Genomic DNA, 8880 nt, shown 5'->3' on the forward strand with positions numbered 1-8880 from the left:
TCCCACCTTTATGTTCACGAGTCCATGAGTACCCACTGTGTGGCTCCCACTTATAAGTGAGATTATGCGATATTTGGTTTCCTGTTCCTGTGTTAAATCGCTAAGAATAATGGCTTCCAGCTGCATCCATCTTGCTGCAAATGACACAATTTCATTCCTTTTATGACCGCAGCATCCCATGATGTATATGTACCACATTTTCTTCATCCAATCCACCACTGATGGACATCTAAGTTGATTCCATGTCTTTGTTATCGTGAGTGATGCTGCCACGAACATACGAGTGCAGGTGTCTTTTAGGCAGAATGATTTGTTTTCTTTGGATATATACCCAGTAGTGGGATTGTTTGGTGGAATGCAAGTTCTGTGTTAAGTTATTTGGCAAATCTCTAAACTGCTTTCCATTGTGTCTGAACTCATTAACAATCCCCCAATAGTGTATAAGCATTCTCTTCTCTATGCAGTCCTGCCAATATCTGTTATTTTTGGACTTTTTAATAACAGCCCTTCCGACTAGTGTGAGGTAATATCTCTTTGAGGTTTTAATTTGTATTTCTCTAATAATAATCAGTAATATAAAGGATATTTTCATATGTTTGTTAGACTCTTGTCCGTCTTTTTTTGAGAAGTATCTGTTCATGCCCTGGTACACATTTTAAAGGGGTTATTTCCTTTTTGCTTACTTATTTGTTTAAATCCCTTGTAGAAGAAAATTACTTTGACCACAAGGTCACCACCAAACAGCCTCTCCTTACTGCTACAGGTACGGACCTCACCAACTCCAGGACACGGCGCTGGCTCACATCCATTACCCAAAACCTTGCCTTACTGTTTCCCTGACCTCATGCTTTGCTGATTACCCCCAAAATGACCTCATTAGAGTGGGATTCTGCTGAGATCACCATTTGCTTGCAGTATAATCCCATTACTTTATGGTGCAACGAACCCATAGAGCCTCAGTCAGATTGGAAGGCTGGTCTAGAAGCTATGCAAAAACTGTGGACTCAGGAGACCTGTTGTAATAATCCCATGCCCAAATCTAACCCGCTCTCCAGTGATAACCCTCATGCAGTGCTGGGGAAATGCCTATGGACTGGAGTGTGTTCTGTGCACAGGAAGCAGGTCCAGGTTTCACTTCTACAGAACACGGGGCATTACCAGAACCCAGAGTTCTTCCTCCAGGGCATACACACCCCTTCATATTTTGCCCCTATCACCTCATCCTTGGGCGCCTCCAGGCACCTACTAATGCCCCAGAAACTAAAACCATCACCAGGGTCTCAGTCTCCCTAAGCAGCCCAAATTTTTTCATATGCTGGGATGAGACTATTGCTCACTTCCTCCAATGCTAAAGTTCCCGGGCCTGCCACACATTAGGAACTCACTGCTTCCTCAAAGAGACAGCCAACCCCACTGCTCTGCCACAGTGACCACCCCTCGCAAGGCTTCAGATGCCTCCTCCTTCCTTAAGGTTGAGAGAGATGCTTCACGTCTCACTCCACTGCCAACAATCCTTCATAGGACTGTGCCTGCCCAATGCCTGCTGCCTTCAGGCAGAGCTGCAGGGGAGGCCCTGAGCACCCAGCCTGCTGGACCAGCGCTGTACACAACCCTCCCATGGCGGCAGGGGCTGCCCGGCCTGCACAATGGATTCAGCAACTTCACCATAGGTATTTATTGCCTCTGGAGTGACTGTATTCTTTTCTCACTTCCAGAAACCTTATCCCATCTACCTCACTAGAAGGAGGAGGAGGGTGGAGAGAGGTACATTTTAAAATGTGCATGAGTCTCCCTAGGACTTCTCCTCAAATAACACATGAGGGACCACAGGAGCTCGATCCTGCATATCTCAAGTGCCTAGTGATCATCCCCCTCACGCTGTGTGTATGGAGACTCTTAGGCCTGCTCAGAATTGACTTAAGAGCAAGGTATTTGAGAACACCCATCTCGCTGTCACCTTGGCTGCCTCCCTGAGAGACTTCCAAGAGACATTAGGTCTCAAGCAGCAAACTCGGGAGTCCTTGGACCCAATGATCCTAGACACTAACTTAGCCTTAAACTGTCCATTGCCCAAGCAATGAGACAATTGTCCGCTCCAGGGAGCCACATGCTGTGTGCACATCCTTAACAAACCCAACAGAACCTGCTCTGCCTGGAAACACAGCCGAGGTAGTATTCAGTCTCCCCCATGTGTTCTGTAACATCCCAGCCCAGTCAGTCAGCTTTGATGTGTTGTTATGGTGAGAGCTCAGGTACTGGGGAGGCTGGTTCAGGGAAGGTTCCTCATCCTCTCCTGTGCATGGCGATCACGTCCTTGCTTCCCTAACAGAGTGTATCCTGTGAGATGCAGGCCAGTCTCTCCTGGGGGCTTTAAATATTCCCCTGTTGCAGCTTAGCTCAGCCTCAGCCACCAGCACAGGCACCTCGGAGTCCATTGTCTTAGGAGTCATGGAGAATCCATCATTGGTTGCTGCCTGGTCCTGGCCAGGGCTGACCAAGGCAGATGAGGGGACCCTTCCTGGACTCCTGTCTGAACCCCAGCGTCCCACCAAATTTCTCAACTGCCCTTGCCACCAGAGTTATTTAATATACCCAATGGAAAGTAACCCAGGATATTAGGACACCTGATCCCAAATGACGCTTAAATAGGGAAGTCTTCTCCTGTTTGTGCACAGCTGCTCTAGCTACAGGAGTTTGAGTGGGACAGAGAGATTACAGGCTTCAAAGAAAGAGACAGCATTTCAAGCGGATTATTCACCATTCTTCACTAAAGCATCTCATGGTCCAGACACTTCTGTGACCACCAACACCAATCACAAATGCCCAGACCCCAGGAGGAGGGAGCAGGTGTTAACCACGTCCAATTCATGCAGATTCTGAGCAGGTCTCGGCCCTGGACTGAGGCTCTGCCTGTCTGAAGATGCAGCTCAGGGATCCAGGCACCCCACTGAGATGCTGCATGGCTGGGGAGCCCAACACAGATCTTCGGGACTATAGATGAATCTACGTCTGACAGAGAAATGGTTCCAGCTCTACCTCTCCTTTAGACAGCGAAGGACACAAATTAAGATTGAGAATGCAATCGCCAGGCAACCTTCCTTGGGTACCTATAACGGCCACTGACTTGAAGTCACGTGGTGCTTGCTGTAACTCTGCATATTGCTCCTAACTGTCCACTGGGCTGGGCTGACTCCCTCACATGGCTTTTGCACTTTACCCAGAAGTTCACCTTTCTTGCACCCCAGATCCTGGGGTGTCTGCTAAAACTTCCCTTTGTCACTGAGGGCTTTGCTGATTTCTCAATTTTAAATTGCAACTAGTTCCCCCTGGAAACCTCAATCCCCTTCTTCTCTTATTTTAAACTGCAGAATTTCACACCATCTTACATTCTGTACATTTTACCTGCTTTCTGTAACATTTGTGTCCCTACTGTAGAAGGTGAGCTGCATGTTTTACTCATCATCAGATAATAGTGCATAGACAACTCCCTAATAAAGAGTAGACAATCAACAAATTCACTATGGTCACATTAATTATTCATATCTAACATCACATATTATTACAAAATTACATTGTCATTACAAAACTTCATAGAACAAACCTGACACCTATGGGGATAAAGCACCCGTGTGCCTAGTCCATGTGACAGCCTTGCTTTAAAAATCAATAAAAATCATTTAACTAACAGGAGAATATCATGGGTAAAATACGGCTTTGTGAAGCATTACTACTTTCTAATGAAGAAACTAGCCATTTTGGCTGTAGTGGCAAGAAAAGAGTTTATGATATATTTTTAACTGGAACATACAAGATATTGAAAATTCAATACTTTAAAAGAAGAGGTAGAGCAGTATTCCAGGTAAAGAAAATGGCACTGGGACAAGAAATACGCAGGGTCAGGTCGACCGCCACTGAATTTAGAGGAATTGCTGTTGCAACAGGGAAGAGTGGAGCAGAATTCAGGCCAATGTGCGGAGAAGCATCCATCAATCCAAGGGAAGGGGGCAGACGAGGACGGAGCATCCCGTCCTCTACTGGGAGCACCACATGTGGCTTCTGCTACTGCAGTCCAGGGTGGGCAATAACAGTGGCAAACTCTAGGACAGAGAATGCAGGGAGAAGTGTGAGAGTCTCCAAACAACCAGGGTAATTTTCTCAACCTCAAATAAGAGCCCGAAATGATTATTGAAAACACAGACTCTGTATGTACACTGAAGACCTACTAGGCATTTTAAAGAACTCACTCATGTGATTGAACCATAAAGAATAAGTCAGAGGTGGGCCGTGTTTTCAAAATGTGATTATCCCAAGACATAGCATCCCTGCCTCATTGTAGGGCTTCCATTGTGAGGTTCTGAGTCCCTGCAGGGCATGGAAGCACAGAGAAAAGGGTGCTTGGCAGTTTCATTTCCACTCGCCGTCTTCTGTTCTTAAGCCTCATCCTCAAGAGGTGAAGCTGTGTCTAGAACATCTTCAGGAAGCTTCTCATTCACAATTTCCAGTCCACACTCACTTGCCACTCCCCATGTTTACAACCTCCCCTTCAGTGAGCACAGTCTACACAGTATTCTACTGAACGTCTTCATACGTTTCCTCTCCACACTTGGAACCTGCTCTCTCCCCTCTCTCCTTGCCCCAATCCTGTCCTCCTTCAGGGAGGACATGAAGCCTCTATTGTTCCAAAGGGTCACTTGACTTTAATTAAGTACTTACTGGGGACAACCTTTTTGACAGCAAGAACAGGTGGGAGACAATTTTTCCATGGGTGGGGGATGGAGGGATGGTTTGGGGATGAAACTATTCCACCTCACATCATCAGGCATTAGATTCTGATAAGGAGCACACAGCATAGATCCCTTGAGTGCACAGTTCACAGTAGGGTCCACATTCCTTTGAGAATCAAATGCCACTGCTAATCTGACAGGAGGTGGAGCTCAGGCAGTAATGTTCACTCACCTCCTGCTGTGTGCCCTGGTTCCTAACGGGCCATGGACGGGTACTGGTCCTCAGCCCAGGGGTTGGGGACCCATGCCATAAGCAGATGAAGGGATTTGGAAAAAGGGGCCTGTGATTCCAGCCTAGCTTTGACGATGCTGGACATTTATCCTTGGAGGCAATACTTTAATCCTATGGACCAAACTATGGCATTCTGTAAAATGAGAACATTAATGTGTTCTTCCCATTTATGATAGGTTGGAGGCAGCATTGTATGACATCACAGAAGTGTTATTAATTGGATAACGCCTATAGACCAGACAGTATTCTCAAAACACACAAAGATTTACTGTACTAATATTAGCTAATATGAATTGATTACTAAGAAATATTCATCCATTATAATAACTAATAGTCACATTAATCCTATTAACTCCCATTTACCATTAAATATTTTTTTCAGAAATATACATTAAGGAGAAAACAAACATTAGACAGATTATTTACCTTAATTAAAGTCAAAAACGATTGAGCGACAAGGCTGATGCCAAATTCCAGATACTTCATTCATGTCCCATACTCTCTATTCCTCTGAATTCTGCAGTGCTGGCTTCTGTAAGTTGCTGGGTTATTTGTTTTCTGAGCCTAGAACCTGACAGCAGCTGATGCTCAAGGGATACTTGCTGACTGAGAGTCTTACATGAGCATCACAGGCTCTCCTTGGCACATGCCTTTTTAAAGCCCTTCCTTTGGGATTTCATGTGAAGCACGTGGGATCTGATCTTTTGGTCCACATCCTTTAAGTAGCTGAAGTCAAGTTTGTTACCAGACACCACCAATCAGGATTCCCATTCATCATCATTACTGAGTAAAAGAGACTTACTGTTCTCAGAAAACGGTGGCTGAGAGTACCGTTGACCTCTCCACAGACTGGAGATAATGATACGGCCATCAGCATGCACCCATTGGAGTCTACAGGTGCACAAAATTGTAGCAAGAAGAGGTCCCCAAAACTGCGATTCATCTTGAGGTCCAGCCCTTCCTGCGCAGAAGCAGGATCTGAATGTCTCTGAGGAGGGAAGAGACATGGGTTCCCTGTGTGTACAAATCATTTGGGTGCAAGATTGGAGGTAAGGGCCTTCAGAAATGGAATTGTGTTTACACTGAAATGTGTGTACTTTGGGCAAGACTGAGGCACAGCACAATGGGACAGAAGAGGTGAAAGAGACCACATAGAGCACCTTTGTTGCCTCAACGTTGCTTTGATGTTTCTCTGATCTAGCAGTTACATCTATGGCCATGTTTCCTACCTACTTGATAGGCCTCTGTATGTGCCATTCATACGTCCAATTGGCATGGATCCTGATAGCCCTCCCTGGGACAGCACAGCCTCTTCAGGGAGGGTGGCAGCAGATGGAAAGGCAACCCTGACTCATAACATGAGCGAGCATATGCAAGACTGAATTTTACAAGGTTAAGGGGGAAAGACACAAGACTCAGAAATCAACAAAGAAATTTTAAATCTACATAAAAATAACTACACATCAAAAGAACCCTATAGAGAAAGACAAATTCTAAAATATTTCTAATACATATGACAAAGAGTTAATTTCAAACCATATAAAGAGATGCTACCAGTCAATAAAAATAAATAGGCCAAGAAGGTTTAAAAAAAAAAAGCACTTCAGGGAAAATAAATGCAAGTGCTTCTCGAGCATTAAATCACCTTGACCCTAATTTACACGAGAAATGCAAACCAAGACTCCACTGTGATGTCAAATTTTGCTTATCACATTGGAAAAGATTTAAAAAGCTCTGTAACGCATGTACTGGCTGCTTTCAACCACGAAGACGAGGAAACCCAAATGAACAGTGGATTTCAAAGGTAAGATCATGTTTCTCCTAAGTCATGACACAACTAGATGTGGGCAAACAGGAGTAGGTGCAATATCTCAACCATGGCCTCAAGAACCAAGGAGTCTTGTACCTTTCTGCTCCTCCATCCATATGGAGGAATTGTCTTCTTCGTGGTAAAAAGACAGCTGTTTCTGCAAGTCCAAGTGCTTCCACAATCCAAGAAGAAAAAAGGAAGACCACATAAAACAGTAATGGGAAAATATAACACAAAATCAGAAATTTATTTCATTATTTTAAAGACTACCCCTATTAGGGATTATCTTTTATTGGTCAGAACAGAGCTTACTGGTCACTGAGCTGCAAGAGAGTCTAAGACATCAAGTATTCCTAGAGGAACATATTGCTGCCTTAAACATAGGTAGGAAGAAAGGGCAATGACAACTGATAAACATTAGGTTGGTGCAAAAGTAATTGCAGTTTTGGACCATGAATTTCAAATCATTATAACTAGGCTCCAACACATCTTTGTTAATCAAAATAGAAACCATTACAATGAACACATTTTTGCCAACGAGAAATAAGTTTGTTTATTCCTTTAGCGTAAAAATTCGTGCTTCGGAATTCAGTGAACTCTTGGAAAGCATTTTCTGCATCCTGCTGATTGTAGAAGCATTTTCCTTGCAAAAAGTTGTCCAGATGCTGAAAGAAGTGGTAGTCGGTTGGCGAGAGGTCAGGTGAATATGGCAGATGAGGCAAAGCTTCGTAGCCCAATTCGTTCAGCTTTTGAAGCATTGGTTGTGCGACATGCCATTGGGCATTGCATTGATAAGAATTGGGTCCTTTCTGTTAACCAATGCCGGCTACAGGCATTGTAGTTTTTCATGCATATCATGGATTTGCTGAGCATATTTCTCAGATGTAGTGATTTCTCAGAGATTCAGAAAGCTGAGTCAGTAGTGGATCAGACAGGCAGCAGACCACCAAACAGTGACCATGACCTTTTTTTGGTGCCAGTTTGGCTTTGGGAAGTACTTTGGAACTTCTTCTCAGTCCAACCATTGAGCTGGTCTCCACTGGTTGTCATATAAAATCCACTTTTTGTGGCACATCACGATCCGATCAAGAAATGGTTTGTTGTTGTTTTGTAGAATAAGAGAAGACGACACTTCAAAGTGACAATTTTTTTTTTATTTTTTGTCAGCTCGTGAGGCACCCACTTATTTAGTTTTTTCGCCCTTCCAATTTGCTTCAAATGTTGCACAACTGCAGAATGGTTGATGTTGAGTTCCTTGGCAACTACTCGTGTAGCTGTAAGCTAATCAGCTTCAATGACTGTTCTCAATGGGTCGTTGTCAACTTCCAATGGCTGGCCACTATGCTCCTCATCTTCAAGGGTCTCTTCTCCTTTGCAGAGCTTCCCGAATCACCACTGCACTGTACGTTCGTTAGTGCAGTGGGTCAGAATGCATTGTCCTGGGCCAAATGCATTGCTGATGTTGAGAGTCGTCTCCACTGCCTTACGACCCATTTTGAATTCAAATAACAAAATTGCTGGAATTTGCTTTTTGTCTAGCATCATTTCCGTAGTGTAAAAAAAATATAAAATAGCAAGTAATAAGTCATTACCAACAAAAAATAAAGTGACCAATGTGCATTAAAATGATCTATAATGTAACCACATTTATTTAAGAATGTATTCTAGTATCAAACGGCAAATTTCAACAATGCAAAAACCGCATTTACGTTTGCACCAACCAGGGCCTTCTAAAAGAAATTCCACTGGGCACAGCGATGGTTGGAGTGACTTTTGTTTTCAGTGTATTAAACAAATATTTAACGAGGACAGTGTAGCAATAAATTAAAAATGTTTAAGACATGTTCTTTAACCCAGAATTCTACTTCTAAAGACATATTTGAAAAATACTGTCACAGGCAAACTGATGTCTATAAAATTATATTCATTACTGTTTAAAATTGTCATGAAAAAGCTTAGAAATACACAAATTATAGTTGACAATATTTCCCAATATAAAAATAGTGAAGTGATGGCATGTGCAAATGCTGGAATAGTATAGGATATAATTGTAA

Source organism: Rhinopithecus bieti, unplaced genomic scaffold, assembly GCF_001698545.2.
Source record: "Rhinopithecus bieti isolate Rb0 unplaced genomic scaffold, ASM169854v2 scaffold_39273, whole genome shotgun sequence".
Classification (NCBI taxonomy): domain Eukaryota; kingdom Metazoa; phylum Chordata; class Mammalia; order Primates; family Cercopithecidae; genus Rhinopithecus; species Rhinopithecus bieti.